Consider the following 24,277-nt stretch of genomic DNA (forward strand, 5'->3'; position numbering starts at 1 on the left):
CACACACACACACACACACTGGAAATGCATAGAAAATAAAATATAATGTACAAATCTTCTTGGTGATTTTAATCTTGCATTGCTGGTGAAGTTTATGCAAATAATTGACTAAGCAAACATTTGATTTGACATCCTCTTAGGGGTCTGTATATGATATATTTTTTAATTTTCTTTCCTAGGTTTGGATGCTTCAGAATCACTCCAATATTCAGCAGAATCAGACTGGAAACATGAATTGTTAAATAAAATTGTTTTTCATCCTCAAAGTTCAACTAAGGATAGTATAGTGGGTGAGTTATTAGGGTTGTATGGGGCTTGGAATGCCCACTTTATGGATTAATCACAGGATTGTTATTTCTAATTTTTCTGATCAATCTGATCAGGAGTGGCATGCATTTTGGATCAGTCAGAATTCCTAGTTTCCCCTCATTTACCTTTGGCTAGTTTGTTTTGCATTAAATACAATCTCAAAGACCTATACATTTCACAGGCTTTCACTGAACATGCTTGTGGTTTTGAGAATGTGAGATATGCCCATTGTAGTTTAACTCCAGCTTTTTCCTTTCACATTTGAGGAGACATTTGCCCGTGGACAGAAAAGAAGGAATTCACTATGTGTAAAATTCCATTCACCCATATTGTGGGCAAGGTTCTCTGTATCACTTAAGTCCTGCTTTGGGGTTGCACTTGAAGTTTCGTGGTGCAGTGGCCAGCAGGGGTGCCTGTCCACCCCTGCACAATGCAGAATAGGTTTCCACGCAGACCATACGTAGTCTAGCATGGTAGACAACATTAAGGGAAAACCTGGGGTAGAGCTACAAATCCGCATTGAAGCAGAACCAACGGCCTAAGTGAACTTTGTGTGGAGAAGTTATAGCTATTGTCCCAATATACAGGCTGGAATAGTAGCTAGTGTAGATGGAGTGGCTATCACCCTCCATAGATATTATTTTAAAAGTATCTGAGGACATTTAAAAAATCAGAATTAAAATTTCAGGTCCTTTAATCGTTCTGCCAAATCTTTCTTCTCCAATACCTATATCTCAGACATTTTCCAGGGGTTTTTATTATCAAAACCTGGGAGATGAGTAAGATTTTAATCAAACCCCCTTTCTACTCTTAAGAAATCTCAAAGTGATTTTAGTATTAGCCATTGACAAGTTAGAGAACTTCAATCTTTAACTAAGACACAATTTCCTAGTAGTGAAGATAATTAAAGGTAGTGGATTCACTAATTCTTGAAGTCTTTAAAGTGAGATTAGATATCTTTCTAAAAATATGTTTTAATCCACTTTCTGTGAGAAATTTTATGTGCTGTGTGGCGAGGAATGCATTGGTGGAGGTGTGGTCAACCTGGATGTTCATGATGGTTCCTTCTGGCCTTTGAATCTGTGTATCCCTCTGGTTATTTCCTTCCTTCAGGGTGCCATGGATTGAACAGGAAGCTCTGAATTGCCCTCAGTGTGCTCCTAAGAGTTGCATGTCTGCATTAGGCAATGGTTATAATCAAATCTCATGCTTCAGCCAGTCACCTGCAGGGTTCAGGAAGGATTTTTTTCACCCAGTGCACAATTGGCCAGATGTATTGTTGGAGGGCTGTTTTGTTTCCCCTGCCTTCCTCTGAAGCATCAGGGATTGGCCACAGCTGGAGATGGGGCACCAGGTCTTTTTAGATGTGTTGCATACATGCTCAGAGTCAAATTGATCACCAGATTTGGGATCCAGAAGGAATTTTCTCCCAGCTCAGATTGGCAGGAATTTTGGGCAGGAGAAGGGAGAGTGCCTTCCTCTGAAGCATGGGCCATAGATCACTTGCTGGGATCATCTAGGCATACCTCACCTAATCAATTCCCTGCCACTGCAGGGGCCTCAGGCATTTATGGCACCTCTGGCTCTCCTGTCCTCTGCCTGTGGAACCCAACAGTTTTGTCTTCTTTGGACTCGGATGCTTTGGTCTAACTCAAGTCATTAGGCTCAATATAGGTATCTGGATGAAATGTAATGCCCTGTGATATACAGGAGGTCAGGCTAAATGATCTAATGTGTCCCTTCTGGCCTTACACTCTATGAAACTATGAAACAGGTTAAGTCCAGGGATGCTGAGCCACTTGAAGGAAAATGGAACACAAATTTATTGAGTAGATCTGACTGGGAAAGAACAGCATCATATTTGGTGTCAAATAACAGCTGCTAATAACTGTTCTGTATCACATACTCCAGTATTTTTTCCTCAGCGTATATCCACAGAACACGACCAACTTGTGGATAAGATATTTCATCTGTTATCCACCTAGGTAGGTAAATAATGTAATTTAAAGCTTTTGGAACCAGATCCTGAGTACACAAATCCCTAAACATCATCTTTTATCTTTATTTTGCTGTGATCGAAACTGGAAAATTTGTGCATATTCTGACAGGCTCAACATTTAATTCATGCAGCCAGACATACTCGTGTATGTTCCATTCTATGCATCGGATGAAGTGAGCTGTAGCCCATGAAAGCTTATGCTCAAATAAATTTGTTAGTCTCTAAGGTGCCACAAGTACTCCTGTTCTTTTTTAGAAGTCATCTATCTCCCTTACTGGAATACTGAATAAAACAGTCAAGGGACAGACCATACCTGGAAAGGCTCAGAGCATGATTTTACAACAAAATGTGCAACTAGAATGAAGACATCTGGGAACAGTTTGGGGATGACTTCAGATCTGGAACTGTTCGTGTGAACTAGAATAATTTTGTGTGGCAGTTTTGATCTTGATTTGAACTTTGCTTTCTGCCAGGTGGGTAAACCTCTCCCATCGTTGGGTGTACCAAGGCATTTGTGGTTACCAGCTGTATGTTCTTCTTGATCCTTCTGCACTGACATGCCCTATATTGTCTTCTTGCCTTGTATGTACAGCTGTGTGACTGAGCTTCTTATTTAGTATGGGAGTATTTCAAACTATTTCATTATGAAAAAAACAGAAATAACATTTATGCATAAAATGTTAAGCTAGAAAAAAAAATTCTCATGAGCCCCAAAATATTTCAAGTTCTTGATCATCTTACTAGCATTTTTTCTTATACTTTCTAATTGGTAATAATCTTTATGAAGTTTGGGAGATAATATTTCTTACCCAACTAATTTTGGTTGGTCCTATTTTGCAAACATTGTCCTTTCATCTTCTGTTTTAAAATAAGAAGCTATTTTTGTTTCATTTGCTGTTAGTTTTTACTGTTTAAAGTATATTTTTATTTTGCTATATAAAACAAAGCAGGGATGACAGAAAGGGAAGAAAGGACATATTTTGAGTTTTATTTTTCTCTTATTTAATCTGGTTTTACACTGGTAAAAGACAATCAATGTGAACATCTTTACACCAGCATGAGAGGAGACACAAAGTCCATTCTATATAGTTTAAAGGCTATAATAGAAAAAATCATAAATTCAGTTATTAATTCAATAATTAGTTATTTAAGTAGATGGGAAAAACTATGAGGGGGAATGTGAATGCAAGCACTTAGACTGTATTATGATGGCTGCTGTACAGAAAATCCTACACTAGATTAGAGTGATAGATCACAGAAAAAAATCACATTGGTTTACATAGTATATATACCATTGGTTGTTTATAGAAGACCATGAGGACAAAAAGTATCGAGAGACATGGGTTTTGATCTCATAGATATAATAGCTATTTAAAAAAAAAAAAAGATGATAAATTTTCTGCAGAAGGTACTGTACACACAGTGGTAGTCACCTTTACAATAAATAATAATAATAATAATAATACTTATATAACAAGCAACTGATCTACAGGAAATTGAACATGCGTCTCAGAGCAGACTGTGTGGGCCTGATTCTCCTTTTTCCTATCAAGATTTTACACCAGTGTTATTCCATTGATTTCAATGAGGTTACTCCTGATTTACACTGGTGCAAGTGAGAAGAAGTTTCAGCCCTACGAGTGTATCACATTTGTTTTGAAAAAGGCACATTTTCTCAGAGGCTTACCATACATTAGGATGGTAACACTTTAAAATATGCTTTCCTGGGCAGATTAAAATAATGTTATGGAATATGACTATTTCTGCTGGTTTACAAAAATATTGGCAGTAGATTATGGAAATTACACTATGTCAGGGCCGGTGCTACCATTTAGGCAAACTAGGCAGTTGCCTAGGGCGCCAAGATTTGGGGGCGCCAAAAAGCGGTGCCCCCAATTTTTTTTTATATCGTTCCTATGCCCCCTCCTCAAGCGCGTGGTTGCCGCTCCACTTCTCCCGCCTCCCAGGCTTGCAGCGCCAATCAGCTGTTTGGCGCCGCAAGCCTGGGAGGGGAGGAGAATTAGAGCGGGGGCAGCGTGCTAGGGAGGAGGTGGAGCAGAGGTGAGCTGGGGTGGGGAGCTGCCCCACTGCTCCCTGGGCCGGGGGGGGTGGGGAGCTGCCACAGGGGTGCCTTGGGGGGGCGGGAGCTGCCGCAGGGCTCCCCACCCCAGCTCATCTCTGCTACCCGCCCTCCCCGAGCGCGCCGTCGCTGCTCCACTTCTCCCGCCTTCCAGGCTTGCGGCACCAATCAGCTGTTTGGCGCCGCAAGTCTGGGAGGGGAGGAGAATTAGAGTGGGGGCGGCATGCTCAGGGAGGAGGCGGAGCAGAGATGAGTGGGGTGGGGAGCTGCCGCACGGCTCCCCGGGGGCGGGGGGGAGCTGCCATGGAGAGGGCGCCTCAGGGCAGGGGGGGAAAGCTGCCATGGGGGGGCGCCTCAGGGTGGGAGGGGGCGGGGAGGTGCTGCAGGGCTGGGGGGGGGGCGCATGGTGGAAGTTTCGCCTAGGGCACGAAACTTCCTTGCACCGGCCCTGCACTATGTGGAACTATTTGGTTACACACCTGGAACACTCTCTATTATTCATGCTGCGATTGAATCAAAGTCAATGTGGGTCTTTCCATCAAGCCCGGTGGATTTGGGATTAGGATTTTGGGGATGTGCAAGGGGGAGCCCCACTTCTGTGATCTTCTGAAGTGCACAGCAATGTCCGTAACTACTCTGCACTTGAGAACATCTTCAGGGACTGAGAAAGGAGTATTGTAGAGTACTTGCCTCAACATATGCACACCTTCAGTACATTTGTCACTGGGCAACTAAATTAGCCATAGATTCACCACAAAGCCTTCCTGAGTGGAACACTTGAGTAACGTACCAGTGAACACGGCGAGCACAACATATGCATATTTGGTAGGTCACAGTTGGGTTACTTCTAGGGTGACCAGATGTCCCGTTTTTAAAGGGACAGTCCTGTTTTGGGGGACTGTTTCTTATATAGGCACCTATTATTCCTCACCCCCTATCCCGTTTTTTCACAGTTGCTATCTGGTCATCCTAGTTATTTCTCAGTGAAGGCTATTCCTGTGCTCTACAGCTGTTCTAAAAAAGTAACAAGAATATTTTCATAATTTGTAAAATACATTTTTGGCCTTCATGTTCAAAAATGGCCAAACTGTTTTTGCCCAAACTTTCAAATTAAATTTTCCATTGTACAGAGTCCAAGCCAGGAAACTATAAGACCAAAAGTTAGAAGTTTCAGAAAATTATAAGCAGTTATAAACAAGGGCTGACAATGGTATGTATTCCTAACCTTAATTGTAGATATCACTTCTACTTGTGCTATAATCATCTAGTTTTACAGCAGCACAGAAATATCAACTGTTAGTGTGAATCCTGCACCACTTGTAAAATATGAAAAAGTTTTTTTTAAAAAATCCTGTCATTGAATAGATTTTGAAATATTTCTTGGCCCTACCTCTGGGTGTCATTCTACCATCCTTCTGGGATCTTTTCATACAATCAAGAGCTAAACTCCTTATAGTTAGGAGCATATTCTCCTTGCCATGTGAACATGCAACTCTCATTAAAGATAAATTGAATTATTTTGTCCTACTTTTGAAACAAAAAGGATATAAATATTAACTAAAATATGTGAAACCCTGAATTTTAAGGCAATTTTTATATAATATACTCTTAGACCCAGATATTACAAATACTTATACAAATAAGTAACTTTATGTATAGGATTAGTTCCATTGAATGCACTGAGACTATTCAAGTGTGTCAAGTTACTCACATATGTAAGTGTTTACAGGATCAAGGTCTTAAGGGGACAAAAGAGTTCTTTCTGTTTTAAGGGTTGTACTGTGCCAATCACCAGAGTATGTGTGTGCTTTCCAGGTTAATCAGATTGGCATAGCAAAGTCTCTAGTTCTGTGTTCTATACATGAATGGAACCTTATCTCATGACATGTTGCTTAAAGAACCTTTGAAGGAAATTGGCAATAAATGCATTTGTGAGGAGTTTTGTGGCCTAACTTCAATTTGTTCATCTAATACCTATCTGATCGTTGAGAACTGGGAAGAGAATTTTACCCAGGTAGCTGATAGCTTACGGTTACAATAATCTAACATCTCAAAGACATATTAACATTTAAAAAAAATATTGTAATTTTTAAAAACATGTTTAACATACAATATTCAATCCCCAGTTTGTAAAGGACTTACTGGAGGTGAGCTTGATCCAAAATCCCAGAGAGAGATTTAGATTTCAGAACAAAAGTTTCTAAAGCATTCACTCTCCAATGAATGTGTTTGGGTTATGCTAAGAGCTGGTTTCTTTGGTGGTTTTGCTTCTGGTTTTCTGAGAGCAAGGCAGCTAAAGATAGATGTGGAGGGGCTACTTCTTCACTTATCCTTGATTCTGGCTGTTGGGATTCACACCCCTATATTGGGGAGAAGAGGAGTATTCCTTCAAATTTTTGAGAGGAAGTGATCATATGATAATTTACATCCTATGGCCCTTGTCCATGCCTAACTCTAAGGATGTGAGTAGTCCCTTTAAGTATGTCTACATTGCATCTAGGAGTGAGCCTCTCAGTCAAGGTCCACAGACTTGTGATAGCTGGTCTGTGCTAGTGTGATAAAAGTAGTTGTGTAGGCATTGCGGCTCAGGCTGGAGCTTGGGCTGCAACATCAAAGCGTCATCTACACAGCTAGGGCGAGCCCCACTATCATGAGTCTGTGCAGGCAAACTGGGAGGCTCACTCCTAGATTCAGTATAGACATACCCTTTAACTTTAGGCAGGTGCTTAAGTGCTTTGCTGGATAAGGGCTCATGAGAGTGAACTTGGACATCACCTTTACTTTTTTCCCTTCAGTTAATCATTAGTCCTTATCCAAACTATGAGAAAGCTGAGGGGAAAGGAGACAGATTTTCACACCTACCAATGTTTTTATTTCAGGGTAAAATACAATAAGGTTCAGAGTTAGTTCAAAAGTAGATGCAGCCCGAAGTAGCAGATTTATATAGAAGTTCCACATAGCAGCATGCTGCATCAGCTTTGGTTAATGTATATTTTTTCTTTCTTTTTGACTGAAGCAATGATTGACGGAAAAAGAAGTACCTGTAATCAATTGAGGGCTTGGATTCAGCTGGTACATCATAACAGCAGATCTTTCATGCTGCCTCCTTGTTCTCCACTACACTAAGGCTATGGCTACACTACAGAGCTTACAGCGGCACAACTGTAAGCTCTCTAGTACAGCCGTTCTAAGCCAAGGGGAGAGCGTTCTACCGTGGGCTTGATTACTCCAGCCCCCACGAGGAGTGGTAACTATGTTGGTGGGAGAAGCTCTCCCGCTGACAGAGCGCTGTCCACACCGGTGCTTAAATCAGAGTAAATTATGTCAATCGGGGGTGGGAGGGTGTGTGGCTAATTCACACTCCTGAGCAACAAAACTTATGTCGACTTAAGCTGTAGTGTAGCCATAGCCTAAGCTTTGAATTAAATAAAGGCACTATTTGTTATGGTTGCTGATAAAGTGTCAAAAATGTGAGTCCAGTGAAACTGCTGCAGGGATGTCCGCCTGCATTTACAGAATCTCAAATAATAGCTCCGAGAGGTCTGAACTCTCCCGTTTATTTCAATGACTGCTAACTCAGATAACAACAATCAACATTTAAAATATTTCACTCCTCATCAAATAAACAAAGAAAAGAGAGGGAGGATCATATTATGCACAATCTACTGCCCATTTTTGGCACCATGTCTGAAGGGGCTTGGGAGAGTACCACCACTTCTTTCTTCCTGTTGTTACCATCAGCCATCATCAGCCACACCCGTGTGTCTTGCCAGGCCTGGGGATACGCTTTTCAAAGGGAGGAAATCAGCACAGTTGGGGTGGCACTCTGAAGCAAGCAGAGCTAGAGATCCCAGGCCCAAGCACTGGCTAGGTGCTGATGAGCAGCTTGAGAGCACAGATAGACAAAGCCCTGAGAAAAGAAGATGGATTGGTTTGTTTCCTTTGTTGAAATGCCCAGGACTAACTCTTGGCCTTTGGCCACACAGGAGGGTGAGAGCTGAGACTTCCGGTGGAGCCTGAAAGACTGCTTCCTCTCCTCTGTGTGAGGGAGGGGGCCTGGCCCGTTGTGGACCCTGGAACTATTTTCCTTGTTGTGTGGACTTCTTCCTTGCTTTATTCCCTGGAAGAGGGAAGATGTGCGATGAGTTACTGCTAGACTGCTATACCCCATGCCCCAGGACTGGATCATAGGACTGCTATTGCCCAGGAAATCACATGATGTAAATGAGGTGCCTGATTCACCCCATAGGGATGACAGGGCAAATCCAAGCAGCCTAGTAGGGCCCTGCAGAGTATCTCAGTCTCTTCCTTCTCCCTCCCTATCCCAAAGGGGAGCCAAGCTCAAGAAGCACAGAGCGGGTATATGAGCCTCACAAAGAGGAAGCCAAACATGAGGAGCCCAGCACAGGCCAGGAGTGTATTTGGACCTCCTAAGAGGGATCCAAGCTGAAGAAGCCCAGAGAACATGCGTGATCATAATTTTGTTGTCCGCATAATCTGTGATTGTCGACTCATGCAGGAACAATTTATTTTGTGGGCAGAACTTGGAGAAGTTCTCTTCTCGAGTATGACCACTCAGTCCATTACTATAAAAGCCTAACTCAGGTTTGAAGGAGTCTATCAGTTTGTGGCTACCTGGAGATAAATAGCTTCAGTTTCTATTTGATTATATCTCAATCTTTTCCTAAGAAATACTACTCTGCAATTCTGTTTTTCTTTTGGATAATTTGTTTATTAAGTTTGTTTGCTTTATAAACCAGTAACTTTAATTGTCAAGATTGGACCTTGCAATAATTTTTCCAAAGGGATAAACCAAGAAACCTCACACATAATTCATGGTTTCATATGAAATCAAATGGTTTGAGTTCCATTAATGATTCCTTCATTGTTCCATGTGGAACCAATAAGTCTGCTGGTTAAAGTTCTGTCTGTAAAACTTTAATGATTTGCTATGAAACATTAGAGCATTTAGCACAAACAATCTTTGAAAATGGCTACATGAAAAACTATTATCAGTTTCCTAACTGTAACGTGATAGAGCCTAATTTTTTGGGTATGTAAAACCACTTTTTTCAGAAAAATATCCAAGCTGGTTTGACATTCCCATTACTGTGAAGTTTTCTGGTTTCTCTCAGTACATACATACATTTTAAAAAGTGAGATGTCATTTTATTCAAATTGCTACCTGTAAATTCATTGGGTTAACAAGCCAATCCTTTATTGTTTTTTGCAAGTCAAATTTCAAGTCAAACATCAAGCCAGAATCACAAGGAAATACATGTGTGAGAGCTGCATGTCTGTGTTATAATTTTAAAAAGGGTTGTCCACAGGAGATGAAAAATGAGGATGAATTTGTAAGGAAAAGAACTGGTAAAATATTGAAAGTCTAGAGCAGGGGCGGGCAAACTTTTTGGCCTGAGGGCCGCATCCAGTTTCCAAAATTGTATGGAAGGCTGGTTAGGGGAGGCTGTGCCTCCCCAAACAGCCAGGCGTGGCCTGGCCCCTGCCCCCTATTTGACCCCCCCCCCACAGCTTCTCGCCCCCTGACAGCCTCCCCAGGACTCCTGCCGCATCCAACCCCCCCGTTCCCTGTCCCCTGGCAGCCCCCGGCCCCCCACCCCCCCATCCAATCCCCCCTCTCCTTCCTGACTGCCCCCCCTGGGACCTCTGCCCCCATTCAACCCCCCTGATCCCTGCCCTCTGACCGCTATTGCCCTGGAAATCATATGACCCCTCCGAGCTGAGGCTGTGGGGGAGGGGAAACAGCAGGGGAGGGGCCAGGGGTGAGCCTCCCGGGGCAGGAGCTCCGGGGCCGGGCAGGAGGGTCCCGTGGGCTGGATGTGGCCCACAGCCGTAGTTTGCCCACCTCTGGTCTAGAGAGATGGTAAATGAGCTGATATTTTTGTAGTCTTAAAAACTTCCAGGTTGACATCAGTGTATAAAATAAGGATGTATTGCATAGATTAAACTGGTGTAAAAGTAATAAAATATATTCTAATAGTGAAATTTACTTTATGACCATTACATTAATTTCCATCTAGACTTTTTCCATTAATTCATCTGTTGGGTAGAACTTTTGCTGTTGCAAATGTCACCACATGGGCAAGATGGTAGCTGTAACAGTAACCAGAAATAAAGCTTGTTTCCTGCCGGCACCTCTGTGTGGTGGAAAGAGCTGCCTCCTCTTTCTAGAGTAGTTTTCAATTATCTGTTCTTAAATATAAAAATATTAGTGATTTAATGAATATCAAATGAATATTGTTAGGGAAAGTGTTACCTGGTGGTGCTGTTACACAGTCTTCCAACTTCTTTTTCTTAGCAAGCAAAGACGTTTTGATCGTTGGGAAGATGAACTGTGTTGTTAGTTTGGGGCTATGCAAGGTTTTTGTTTGTTTTGTTTTTGTATAGAGGCAGCTGTGGGAGAGAGGAATTGTGCAAAGAGCAAGAGAGTTTGCGCTCTGCCTTTGGCTCTAACTAGAGTCAGTTCTTCAGGAAGAATTGCTGTCTTAGAACTAAGCATTGGGGTTGGGCTGAGATTTCTGATAGAGGGGATTTCCCCTCATGCTTGTTTGAACATCCCATTTCAGGATTGATGAATGTGTAAATAAAGCAAGTTGCACTTAGAATATACCCACACTCCGCATCACTGATTTCTCTTCCCCTGGAAATCATGACTCACAAGGCTCTGGACATTGGTGACCGCTCAATAGAGGAGGGATGCTGGTATCAGGAGATTACACTGGTATCAGAAGAAGGGAACAATATCTTATCCAGTGCTTACGAGAGCAGCTTTCCCTATTCACACTGAAAGAGTTAAAATTATTAGAGGCCTGTCTGTCTTGAAACATTTGTTCCTAACTTTCTAATTGATTTAGTCAACTATTTTGCTTCTTTGGTTTTGGTAAAGCGCCATTAATCTGGTTCCAATTGAGTGTCCCAAAGAGACATCAGTTGGGAAGTCAGTCATTTTTTTGTGAGGTGTGTGTACTCAGTTTGTGAGCCAGAACCTAATTATATATAGCTGTGTGGGTCTCTTTTATACTTTATGGCTGCTAGCATTGCTCATATATCCTGAATGATTTGTTTAACTCCAGTCTCAAAAAAACAGGCATTGAGGCAACGGTGAAAGGAGGATTTTAAGGGTGTTGTATGAGGAAAGATATTGCACATTAGATCAAGCACAGTGTTAACCTAATTTTGTAATAGGTATCCTTTATCAAAAGCAGTCCGAGATAGTCTGTCTAGCTATTGCACAAAGGAATTAGAACTTTACTACTAGGATTAGTGATGGGTTATGATTTCTGATTGGAGGAGAAGGTTGCACCTCTGACTTTCTATTACAGTTAGTTAAAATTTTCCCAAATCTGATTTTTAAGGAAAATTGTTTCAACATTTTGACTTTTAATGAAAAACATAGGATAGTTTGATTTTTTGGGGGCAGGATAATGCAAAATTAATTATTTTTTTTTCACCTAGTTTGAAATTTGGACAAAGTATTGTTCAGATTTTTAAATTTGGAAAATTTCTACCGGCTATCAAATTGAATTTTTTTGAAATTGCAAAATCCTGATAAAAAATGTAATCACATTTTCAATTTTTTTTAAAGGTGGGGAGAGATATTAACATTTTTGCAACAAATGTTCCTGGTTGTTGACTCACTTTGCTTGCAAATTTTTCAAAGTTTGCTATTAGTGTGAAGTTCAAGTTGAGTAGGGTGCCCTGGCCCGAGATCATGACTCTGGAATATCACTGCCAGAAGGCAGCTCTTGTGAGGAAAACATTACAATTTCAGCTAAACAGAACTCCCCAAAATGCTAAATGCTGCTTTCCAGTGACATTCAAGGTAGTGGTGTTCAGGAAATCAGGTAGTCAAAACACAAGTAGGGAAAACTGATCTCTAAACACTCCTAACAGAAGGCAAAAAAAAATATTGGACACAGCTTTGGTTATTTACAAAAAAACATTGAAACAAGTAACAATAGAAGCAAATGAATAAGGCTTTGTGGAAAACTGTGTTGGAAAAATCCTTGCTCGGAATTTTTAAAAACTCCATGATATTAAACAGATGTATTATTATAATAGTTTAAACCATAGAAGAGAATGCATTAGGGTGTATTACATATATAAAACGTCCCCCTCTTGCCCCCCCCCCACACACTTTTATCCCGATTTTTCAGATCTGGAGTCAGTTTATTGGCAAATCCTGAAATTAATAAATATCTTGAAAAAAAACTCACCCCAAAACAGTAATACATAAAGGGCTAATCTGTCAACTCTTGGAGCCTGATTCAGATCTATGACATCAACATCAGGCTGTTGTTTTCTGGAGACTAGAACACCCATGGAGAAGACACTTCTGACGACTAGTCTAGCCCTAGAATGTCTTGTCTAGCATGGATCTCATGGGCTTTTTCCAGGCAACCTCTGGACCTATAAACTATGGTGGATACATACTGAACTTGATACTCTCCCTAGTGGTATGCACTGCCTAAACAGAAAACATACCTTTTTCCCAGATGAGCTGCCACTTCCTCAAAGCAGAAATCATTACTTTCCTATCCTTCCCCTGAAAGACTAATTTACCAACCTCCTTCCCTCATAGAGGCTCGTGTTTCAAATTTCTAAGATGTTCTACAAATGAGTAATCCAGGTGCAGGACCAAAGCATCAACAATCTGGTGAAGCAATACAACTATGTGCTGGCCTTCAAACTCCAAAGTTAGACTCAAAGACTTTAAAGTCAGAAGGGGCCATCATGATCATCTAGTCTGACCTCCTGCACATTGCAGGTCACAGAATCTCACACATCCACTGCTGTAATAGACCACTAACCTCTCGCAGATTTCCTGAAGTCATCAAATCATGATTTAAAGATTTCACATTACAGAGAATCCTCCATTTACTCTACTTTAACCAGTAAGTGACCTGTGTCCCATGCTGCGGAGGAAGGTCAAAACCCTTTAGGGTCTCTGCCAATCTGACCCAGGGAAAAATTCCTTCCCAACCCCAAATATGGCAATCACTTGAACCATGAGCATGTCAGCAAGGCCCACCAGCCAGACACCTGGGAAAGAATTCTCTGTAGTAACTCAGAGCCCTCCCCCTCTAGTGTCCCATCTCCGGCAGCTGGGGATTTTTGCTATTAGCAGTCACAGATAGGCCACATGCCTTTTGTAGGCAGTCACATCATACAATCCCCTCCATAAACTTATCAAGTCAGTCTTGAAACAAGTTAGGTTTTTGCCTCCACTGCTCCCCTTGGGAGGCTATTCCAGAACTTCACTCTTCTGTTGGTTAGAAACCTTCATCTAATTTAAAGTCTAAATTTGTAGATATCCAGTTTATATCCATTTGTTCTTGTGTCAACATTGACACTTAGCATAAATAACTCCTCTCCCTCCCTGGTATTTATCCCTCTGATGTATTTAAAGAGAGCAATCATATCTCCCTCAGCCTTCTTTTGGTTAGGCTAAATAAGCCGAGCTCTTTGAGTCTCCTTTTGGAAGGTACATTTTCCATTCCTCGGATCATTCTAGTACCCTTCTCTGCACCTGTTCCAATTTGAATTCGTCTTTCTTAAACATGGAAGACCAGAATTGCACACAGTATTCCAGATGAGGTCTCACCAGTGCCTTGTATACTGGTAATAACAGTTCCTTATTTCTGCTGGAAATACCTCACCTGATGCATCCTAGGATTGCAGCTAATGTCTCCTCAGTGCCTTGTATAATGGTACTAACACTTCCCTGTCCCCCATCTCCCCTCCCCAACCACCCAGGACATCTGAACTCATCAACAGATTCTGCCAGATGAAATGTGAAGCCAGAGACTAGAATGTTTGTGGCATACAACCCTTCACAATCTCTTTGATGTATGGAAATGTACTACTCTGGAGAAAAACCAAGAAAACTCTGTCATAGCATTTGCAAAGTTACGACCAAAGGATCCATTCAGAGTAGTCAGTCAGTCAACTTTAATTGCTTCTACCAGAGTTTATATTCCAGTGCTGCTTGCAGTGAAGAACTCTCATCTTAATTTGCTAAAAAGATTAGGCCTTAACCGAGTTAGTTATGTGGTTCATTAAATCCTAGCAACAGTGGAATGGGTAACACTACTGACTTCAGTTATTCTCCTAAAATATACCCAAAGAATGGGGATAGATAGCTACTCCTTTTCCTCAAAGCCATCAAATGTGGCATTCCTTGGGGATCAGTTATTTACATATATTTGAAACTTCTGGGTTAATCATGGGATGCTACTGGGAAACATATGCTGATGACATTCAGTTTTACATCTCCTACTTAGCAGATGCTACTTAAAATGTCTGATTTTGTATATGTGTATTACATTATGCAGCTGTCAGTTATGCACCTGCTGTAAATAGCTATGGCATAGATACCCACTTTGCAGTGCAATTACAACATTTGCAAATGGTATTGCAGAAGTAAGGTAATGGTATGCAACCAAAACAGGGCAGATATACTTCACCACTGCAATTTATCTGGTTAAATCTATGTAGAGAAGGCTAAAGAGGATTGTAGAGGATGCATGGTATAGATAAAAGGCAGGCACAGTTGGCAAGCAGGAATGATTAAAAATTATGTTATAAATTCTGTTTTCAGATATTCTTTGTCTTTTTCCTTCCCACTTGCTAACTCTGTGGGAGGTATAAATGATGACAGACAGATTTGCACAGCAGTTTAGTGATTATGAAGTTGTCAAGAAGATATGAATAGAAGGTTGATGAAGGCTCACCAATCTATTAGAATTCTTTGAGGGCCACAAACAAGCATGTGGACAAGGGGGATCCAGTGGATATAGTGTATTTAGATTTTCATAAAGCCTTTGACAAGTCCCTCACCAAAGGCTCTTAAGCAAAATAAGCTGTCATGGGGTAAGAGGGAAGGTCCTGTCATGGATTGGTAACTGGTTAAAAGATAGGAAACAAAGAGTAGGAACAAATGGTCAGTTTTCAGAATGGAGAGAGGTAAATAATGGTGTCCCCCAGGGGTCTGTACTGGGACCAGTCCTATTCAACATATTCATAAATGATCTGGAAAAAAAGGATAAACAGTGAAGTGGCAAAATTTGCAGATGATACAAAATTACTGAAGATAGTAAAGTCCCAAGCAGACTGCAAAGAGCTACAAAAGGATCTCGCAAAACTGGGTGACTGGGCAACAAAATGGCAGATAAAATTCAATGCTGATAAATGCAAAGTAATGCACATTGGAAAACATAATCCCAACTATACCTATAAAATGATGGGGTCTAAATTAGCTCTTACCACTCAAGAAAGAGATCTTGGAGTCATTGTGGATAGTTCTCTGAAAACATCCACTCCATGTGCAACAGCAGTCAAAAAAGTGAACAGAATGTTGGGAATTATTAAGAAAGGGATAGATAATAAGACAGAAAATATCATATTGCCTCTATATAAATCAATTGTACGTCCACACCTTGAATACTGCATGCAGATGTGGTAGTCCCATCTCAAAAAAAGATATATTGGAATTGGAAAAGGTTCAGAAAAGGGCAACAAAAATGATTAAGGGTATGGAAAGGCTGCCATATAAGGAGAGATTAATAAGACTGGGACTTTTCAGCTTTGAAAAGAGACAACTAAAGTGGGATATGATAGAGGTCAATAAAATCATGACTGGTGTGGAGAAAATAAATAAGGAAGTGTTATTTATTCCTTCTCATAACACAAGAACTAGGGGTCACCAAATGAAATTAATAGGCAGCAGGTTTAAAACAAACAAAAGGAACTATTTTTTCACACAAAACATAGTCAATTCAACCAGACCCAAAGACAAAGGTCTAGATGTGTGTCCCCTATATCACCTTTGCATGTATAAATTTCAGATATAAGTGAATTTGAGGCAGAGCCTCATCTCATTGAAGCAAAATGCAAATCCCTAATGGAATCAAAATTTTGCCCTATAGAGGGGAACTATCAGATTAATTCCAAAGGCAACCATATTTACAAGGTGAAAAAGGAAATCCCTGTGCACTAAAGTGGCATTTTTTTACCATTGCAAATATGAAACAACTAAATGCCTCACTGCCCAGTACTCTCCTCAATTCCCTTTTATATCCCTTTTAATATTACTGCTTAATAATAGATTCTTCACGTGTGGGTCAACTTGTCCTCCTGTACTGAAATCATAATCCTGGGTTCGTGATATCAGTCTGTCATGGAACTGACATTCTCTGACAAATGCAGCATTATGGATTCACAGTAGGATGAAGCACAGAAAATCTGAGACTGAGCCAAAACTCTTTTAAAATAACTAATTACCAGGATTGTAGTGACATTTCAATGGGTAATGCATCCTACAGTAGGTATTTAGGAAAAATATATGTATCTTTATATTGCCTATTATGATTATCCAATTGTATATGTCTGATCGCTGGGCTAAGACAGTGATGATAATTATGTAGTGCTCAGATGAGACTAAGAATTATATGGTGCTGATATGATGCAGCTTTATTTTGTATCTCCATTCAACACATTTGTTCTCTTTTCAAGAAAAAACACACATATATTGGCCATATCGACTTTAGTGTCCAAGTTATGCTTGTGGAGCTGAGAGCAGAATTCGGACAGTCATTGTTCTTTGGTACAAGTTCCATTCCTTTATACGCATTTCCCAAACATTTTAAAGGTGGTGGCACCCCTCTTTTAATGTAAGTAATAATAGTCAGGTGAGATATTATTTATGATAAAATTAGAATACCAGATTTTGATACTGTACACTATGGGAATGAGCAATGTATTATGCCCAAAAACTGAGGTACTGTAAGAGAAGGTACCATATGGTTTTAATTATTTTTTTTCAAATGCAATCATTTATTTTCTTGAATATGAGCCATTTAAATGGGCTTTATTTAAAGCATGTTGTTATTTTTTCATTCTGGTTATATTCTCACTGGTCTTGTTTTTGGAGGGATTTTCTTCATAATAATAAACAAAAAACTGCTTTTAATTTGCTTTCAGCATTTACCACACACAGAATCAAACCTCAAACTTCCATTTAATGCTGATTTGAGAATAAAATGAACAGGTCTTTTTTTCTCCTCAGCTTTAGAAATTCAATAATAAATTTATGGTGTGTCTAAGGCTCTTCTAAAACTAAACTATGGACATGGAGATAAAAATCCCCTTAACCAGAAAAAATTAAAAGACAATGAGAGAACAGCATGTAACAAAAGAGAATAACAATAGAACCTGTATCTCATTTCATATTGGCCACAACACAAATCATCTTTGAACTGAATATGTTTATTCTATAGATTCTGATCCATGATTACAGGAAAAATTCTGTTCTAATTTTTAATTAACAGGAAAACCCCAGTAATTTTGTGTGTATGTGAAACAAAGCATGAATAAAAATGCATATTGCATAACTTATGCCATCCTAACACAAATGGTTTAGCTTGGAATTACAGTTTCAAAAGGCACCTGGGGCCTAAATCACCACTAACTTACTCCAATGTTATGCTGGTACAAATTAGTTGAAATCAATGAAATAACACCAGCATAAAACTGTAGTGGTGAATCTGAACTGCTTAGTTCTTCATAGAGCTGTTGAAAAATGTGAACTGTTTTTCAGAAAAAAAAATGTTTGAAATTTGAAGTTTTGAAAATTTTGACTTCTTTATAAGCCGGTCAAAAACAGCAAACATTCTTACAAAAGAAGTGTTGTAATTTGGGAAATATAAAATTTTAAAGCTAGCTATCTGCTTAATCAGTAGAGCTCACAGAACACCTGGTTGCTGTGGCTTGTGTATAAGGAGGAAGTGAAGATTTCAACAGAAAATATGCTGATCCTTCTTTTTAAGGGTAAGCCCCCTGGCGGGTGGGCTGGTTTGTTTACCTGCTGCGTCCGCAGGTTCGGCCGATCACTTAATACAGCTGCATCAGGAGCTCTTTAATGACCTGAAAATCAAAAAGGAATCCTATAAAAAGTAGAAACATGGACAAATTGCAAAAGATGAGTATAAAAGAATAGCTCAAGCATGTAGGGACAAAATCAGAAAGGCTAAAGAGCAAAATGAGTTACACTTAGCAAATGACAAAAGCAATAATAGCTTCTATTTATGCATTGAGCAAGCAAAAGACAAAGGAAAGTATAGATCGATTACTTAGCAGGGAAGGAGAAGGCTAGAAAAACGGCTGAGGTGTATAATGCCTATTTTGCTTCAGTCTTCATTAAAAAGGTTCATTATGACCACCTGCTTAACACAATTAATGTTAATTGTCCTGCTCTGACTGGCACTGGTGAGGTCTCAGTTGCAGTACTGTGTCCAGTTTTGCACACCAGACTCTAAGAAAGATATGATCAAATTGGAAAGTCCAGAGGAGAACAACTATAAATCCTGCCTCAGTGCAGGGGAATGGATGAGATGATTTCTCAAGGTCCCTTCCATCCCTACATTTTTGTAATTCTATGTAGTAGGTATCTCCTGAGGAGGAACTGCAGAACAATGTATTAAATTGATTGATTTATTAGTATTAACTATCTTTGATTGCTTCACCCGCATGCTGTCCACTAATCCTCCTCCTCCTGAGATTACTTCTAATTTTTCAAGTCTATGAGCACCTTTAAAGAGCTGCCATTTGAAAACAAATAATAATAAAAACCCCCGCAGCTAGACACTTTTTAACGCTCCTCCTGCTCCAGACTCTGAAATTTCCTCACAAAATAACAACGATCTGTGGTTCAGGAAAAGCAATATTGAGTCCTGAACAAGTGAGTCTTATAAAGTTTCGTATCCTATGACATATCTGTGCTAGAAATAGAAGCATCATCTCATTAGAAAGGAAGAAATGGGCTTTTGATTTTAACCCTACTTCAACTGGAAAAAAAGACTTTTTCACAAAATGAGATCAGGGAATAAATATTTTTTTGTGTGTGGCCCTTTTAAGATGTGTGAGAGCACATATTAAAAATCATTATTATTAGGGCTGGTTGAAAATATTCCTTCAAAACTGCTTTTTTTTTTTTCTTTTTTTTAAAGAAAAATTACGTTTTCAGCTAAACAACTTTTCATGGAAAGTGTCTGCATTCCATGGAAAAATTCAACTTCTTATTGAAAAGCCAAACACACAAACAATGAAATTTTGATTCAGAAATGTCACTGCAGGGCTTCAGGAGAGTCATAGATTAAGTGCCTCATTCTCTTCTGTGGGCTGAATTGTTCCCCAGGCCAACTACATTTCCCAGTCAGGGAATCCTATGATGTACCACAGTGCCTCAGCAAAAGGGGGAGAGGTGATGTATCATGTGAAATGTAGTTTGTCCAGGAAGCATGTTCCATAGAGGAGAATCAGGGAATAAGGTATTTGAACTACAACTCCCATGAGACACTATGATAGCACTTCTGATTTGAAATTTTTGACATTCAGCCAAAATATTTTATCAAAGTCAAAACTTTCCACATGGGGGTGGAAAATGTATTTTCCACCCACCTCTAAGGTACATATGGAAAAATATTTTAGTGGTTTATAAAACATCAGTAATTTTTTTTCTTCTCTCTCCTGTCCTGAACATTTGGTCTGATGAAATAAAGGCACATGGGTTTACAGTCAGGAGGGTTCAAAAACAATACAAATACAAATATTTAAAACTCAAAAAACATTTTAAAACAGTTTCTATGTAAAATGTGGTATACAGAATATCTCATGGTGTCATGTGGCATAAAAGTTTTATTGGCAAGTGTTTGGGATGTATTACCTATTTTTTTTTATTTTACATCTTGAAACTAATCCAACCATCCCACATTCATGCAAATAAAACCTTGACACCACATCAATATCATATCACAATCTAATGTATGTGTTGCTGTGAATTGAAATCCAGGTATTTTCCAAAAGTACTTGGCCATCATGTCTACCATCATGCCCATGAAATAGACCTGAAAAGTAAAACTGAACCTTTTTGGTTTGCACAAGAATTCCAAGAAGTGACATCTTTATACACCCGTAAACCCAGCCCTGAGGCATGGCTGTAGCTTTCTCTCTTCTCCTCAGGATTATGGGTTCACCTATAAGAGCACCTGGTCTCTCCACCTAAGGAAATCCCTTCTAGTGCAGAGAACAGACCTGTACAGACCTTTCTAGTACAGATCTTTCCTTTGGGAAAATATCTAACACACAATCTGGAGTGTCAGTCAGAGCACACAATAATAAAATAGCTAACACAATTCCCAGGGTAATAAAATAGTAAGTAGGGCTTTATTAGGTATGGGAAACTCAGGACAAGGGACAGTGATACAAAAAGATACATACACAAAACCTACCTCTTTTGAACTTCAGCATTGTTATTAATTTTTGAGTGGAGCACAATAATTAGTGAAAGTTTAATTTCACTTTTTTTTAAAAGTCACTAATAACAAAATGTAATGGGCTGTAATTATTTCAAGTTTTATAATAGTTAATAGCCTAAGCATTATTCAATTATGGCACTAAATATGTTTTATAAATGCTTTTTAAGCATTAATTTTCACATTTTAGCTGAATGGTTGGTTTAATGTAGCAGATCTCCTCTAATGTCTTCATTTATTTGAAGTACTCTAATGAGATTGTTCAGCTATATTAAAAGCACCAGAAATCATGAGAAAATTCACAATTGAGATGTTAAAATACAGCCATGCAATGGTATTTGGTGTGTTTTAAGATGTTTTTATAATTATGGGGACATCTGTTATCATCTCTATAGCTAGACATGGAAAGATTAAATATTTATCAGCAAATGTTGGTAAACCTCAATTTCACCATACACATACAGACTGATGAAAAATATTTCCATTGATAATAATCTAAATTTACAGAAAGGTAAAGTAAGAAAAATGCTGCTTGAGAATTTATTAGCATCAAAATCCAGTGATTTGGACTTTAGAATTAGTCTTCTAACAAATTGACTAGTGAATTAATCGTAAAAACAAGTCTGATTTGTTTCTTTAAGGATATTTACATTCTATTTTAATGTGATATAGACCATTTGTGTTATAATGATTTCTAAGCTTCAATGTTGTGAATTTCAGTGTCTACTGTCATTAAATAATTGTCTGATATGCCCATAAACTCCTGCAATTGTGAAAATTTAAATAGATCAAAACCTAAATAAAATACTCAAAAATACACATTGATGTTCTCTATCAAAATGATAAAATATAAAAATTAAATTCTGCTAACCCTACCAATAACTCTAGCTGCAATCTAAAATGGGCTTAAAATGGTGCATGAATTTATGTCTAAGGGTTGATGGCCAACTGGTGTGAAATTTTATATAGGGTTAGTTTTCGTTCCCTTTGAATTTTCTGTTTAGTTTTGGTGTCATTTCTTCTCACACATTTTTAATTAGAAGACTTTGAAAATTTGACTGAAATTTGTCAATGGCAGTCCTACTTTACGTTGCTGACTTATATCTCTTAAAAACCATATCTATCTATACAAAACTCAGTACTGGGGTGAAACCTGAGAACTGGTAAAAGGGGGAGCTTGTTTGTTTCTTTATGTCAGATTTAGGGTCATTTTTAGCCATTATTCACATTATGCACTGTGTGTCTAAATTTGATTGATAGGGTCAGATGCATATAATCCTGACTGACTGGGGACAGGCACATGTAAATTGGGTTGTTGGGGCTGAGAACACAAAAGACTGATTGGTTGACTAGGGATGAGAAGAGAAAAATCCTTCTCTCTCAGGAACTACACTTTTCTGTCAGATTTTATCCTACTACAGCAAAGGTGTTCTGTACAGTGGCTGACAAAATAGTCTCTATTAGCTGTTGTGCTTCTACCTCCAGCAAGTCTCCACCTTCCCACCTCATCACCTCCACTCCTGATTAAACACTAAAAAAAAACAAAACAAAGAAAGCTAATATACAAATATTCATTATGAAGCAGTTAGGGTTGCACAACAACAACATACCTGTCACGCACCCATAAATGCAAGAAAGTCAAAAGTTAAGCCAACTAATAGTATATACCCTCTTCTCCTTCACCCAGAGACACATTTAACGATGGCTAAAACTACCATACACAATATAAAAGGAACCACAATCCTAACTAAGGATTGATTGTTCTCTTTTTAACAGGTCTTCTAAGCACAACCCTTTGCCAAACTATACCCTCACAACACAGCAACTACAACCCCTAACATCCACAACTACTAGTGCTGGGAAGAGAAATCTATTAAAGGGAGTGTGTATAAAAGGGCAAAAAGTAGTCAGAGTTAAGATTACGGTAAATGGTCTGTGATGGATAGTAGCAGTGGTGTTTGCCTGTGGATGGAGGAGAAGGGGCTATATACTGTTGTTTGGCCAATGTCTTCATTTCCTTGCTTTTGTGGTGTATGTCAGTTATTTTGTGGATATAGCAATCCTAACTGCTTGACAACAAAGTTTTGTTTATTAATATAATAGGAACATTTGATTTTACAATCTGTTACAATAAATAACTGAAAAAATACAAAAGAGTATGCTTTCCAAATAGAGGATTTACCAATGCTCTAAAAAGCAACAAAAGTATTCTGCAGCTCTCCCTTTCTTAGTCTCTTCATAGCTGGAGGGCCACCAGAACAACTTCAGTTCCCCAGTAGCACAACAGGACTTAGAAATTCAAAGATTTACAAGGAAGAGAAAAACAGGAGAAAAGATAATTACAAACTTTCCATTCCTCTTTCTAAATATTAACTGACAGAGAGTACATCGTGCAGATTTGAGATCACTTTGGAAAAACAGTGCTGTTATAATTCATTATGACAAACAAAACCTTAAGGAATAAAAAGTACTAATGCAAATGCATGTAAAATGGTGTCAGTAATTAATTGCTACTAAAAATGTACATGAACACAAAGTACACAAGCTAAAATTAAAACTACGCTAAGCTAATATGCCTTGGGATTTCACAGACAATGCAAATAATAACCTTGAACAAAGATTTAATATCTTGGTGAAACAATCTGAATGCAAAATCAATATGTTATGGTGATCAGGGTTTTGTTAACATGAGGAAATATTCAGATATAAAATGTGGCTTTAGTAGGTTTTGCATGTGTAGACTGATGGCATAATTTGCCTCCTGGAGGTGCAATCTCAGTTTATGGTTGGATCTTCACTGTGCAACATTTATTAGACTGTTTATTTCCTCCCTTTCTCCATCCTTTTCCAGTCATCATCATCATCCCAAATCACAAAGGGCTGTGGCTTTCTGGCAAATCAAGCACCCCCTGGCTCAATTTCTGGCAAGGTGCTGTTTGCATATTCAGTTTGTCCATCATTGGCAATCTTGTCACAACACTGAAGCTTTTAGTGCCCATGTGATCTCTGGCCATACAGCAACATTCCTTGGTACACAAGCTTTGGAATTTATTGGTCTTCCATTCTTAAAATACCAAACCAATACTCCAAACCAAGAAAGCTGCTGATATTGTACCAGGGCTGATAGAGGCAGTTGCTTGGTTTGGTTTCAAATATCCTCGTTTCTGATCTTGTATTGCCATTAGATATGGAGAACCTTATGAAGACATTGAGAAGCTGAGGTTCTTCAGCCTTTCTCTCCAACCATGTTTCACTTCCATACACCAGAGTTTGTATAACAGAGGTTCTATAAAGCCACAACTTTGTAGCAAGCTTGATGTCATGACATCCCCACAGAAGCTGATGAAAAGCCCAAAACATGGCAGCAGCCATAGGTGCCGACTTCCCCTCTTCCCGGTGGCTGCTTGACCCCCCTGCCCGGCCCCTGGACCCGCCCCTGCACCGCTCTCACTCCGCTCCCATTCCACCCATTCCCAAAAGTCCCCGCCCCCATTCCACCCCCTTCCCCCAAGTCCTCGCTCCTGCTCTGCCTCTTCTCCGCCTCATCCCCTGAGTGTG

This window comes from Terrapene carolina, unplaced genomic scaffold (assembly GCF_002925995.2).
Source record: "Terrapene carolina triunguis isolate 2854851 unplaced genomic scaffold, T_m_triunguis-2.0 Scaffold23, whole genome shotgun sequence".
Taxonomy (NCBI): domain Eukaryota; kingdom Metazoa; phylum Chordata; order Testudines; family Emydidae; genus Terrapene; species Terrapene triunguis.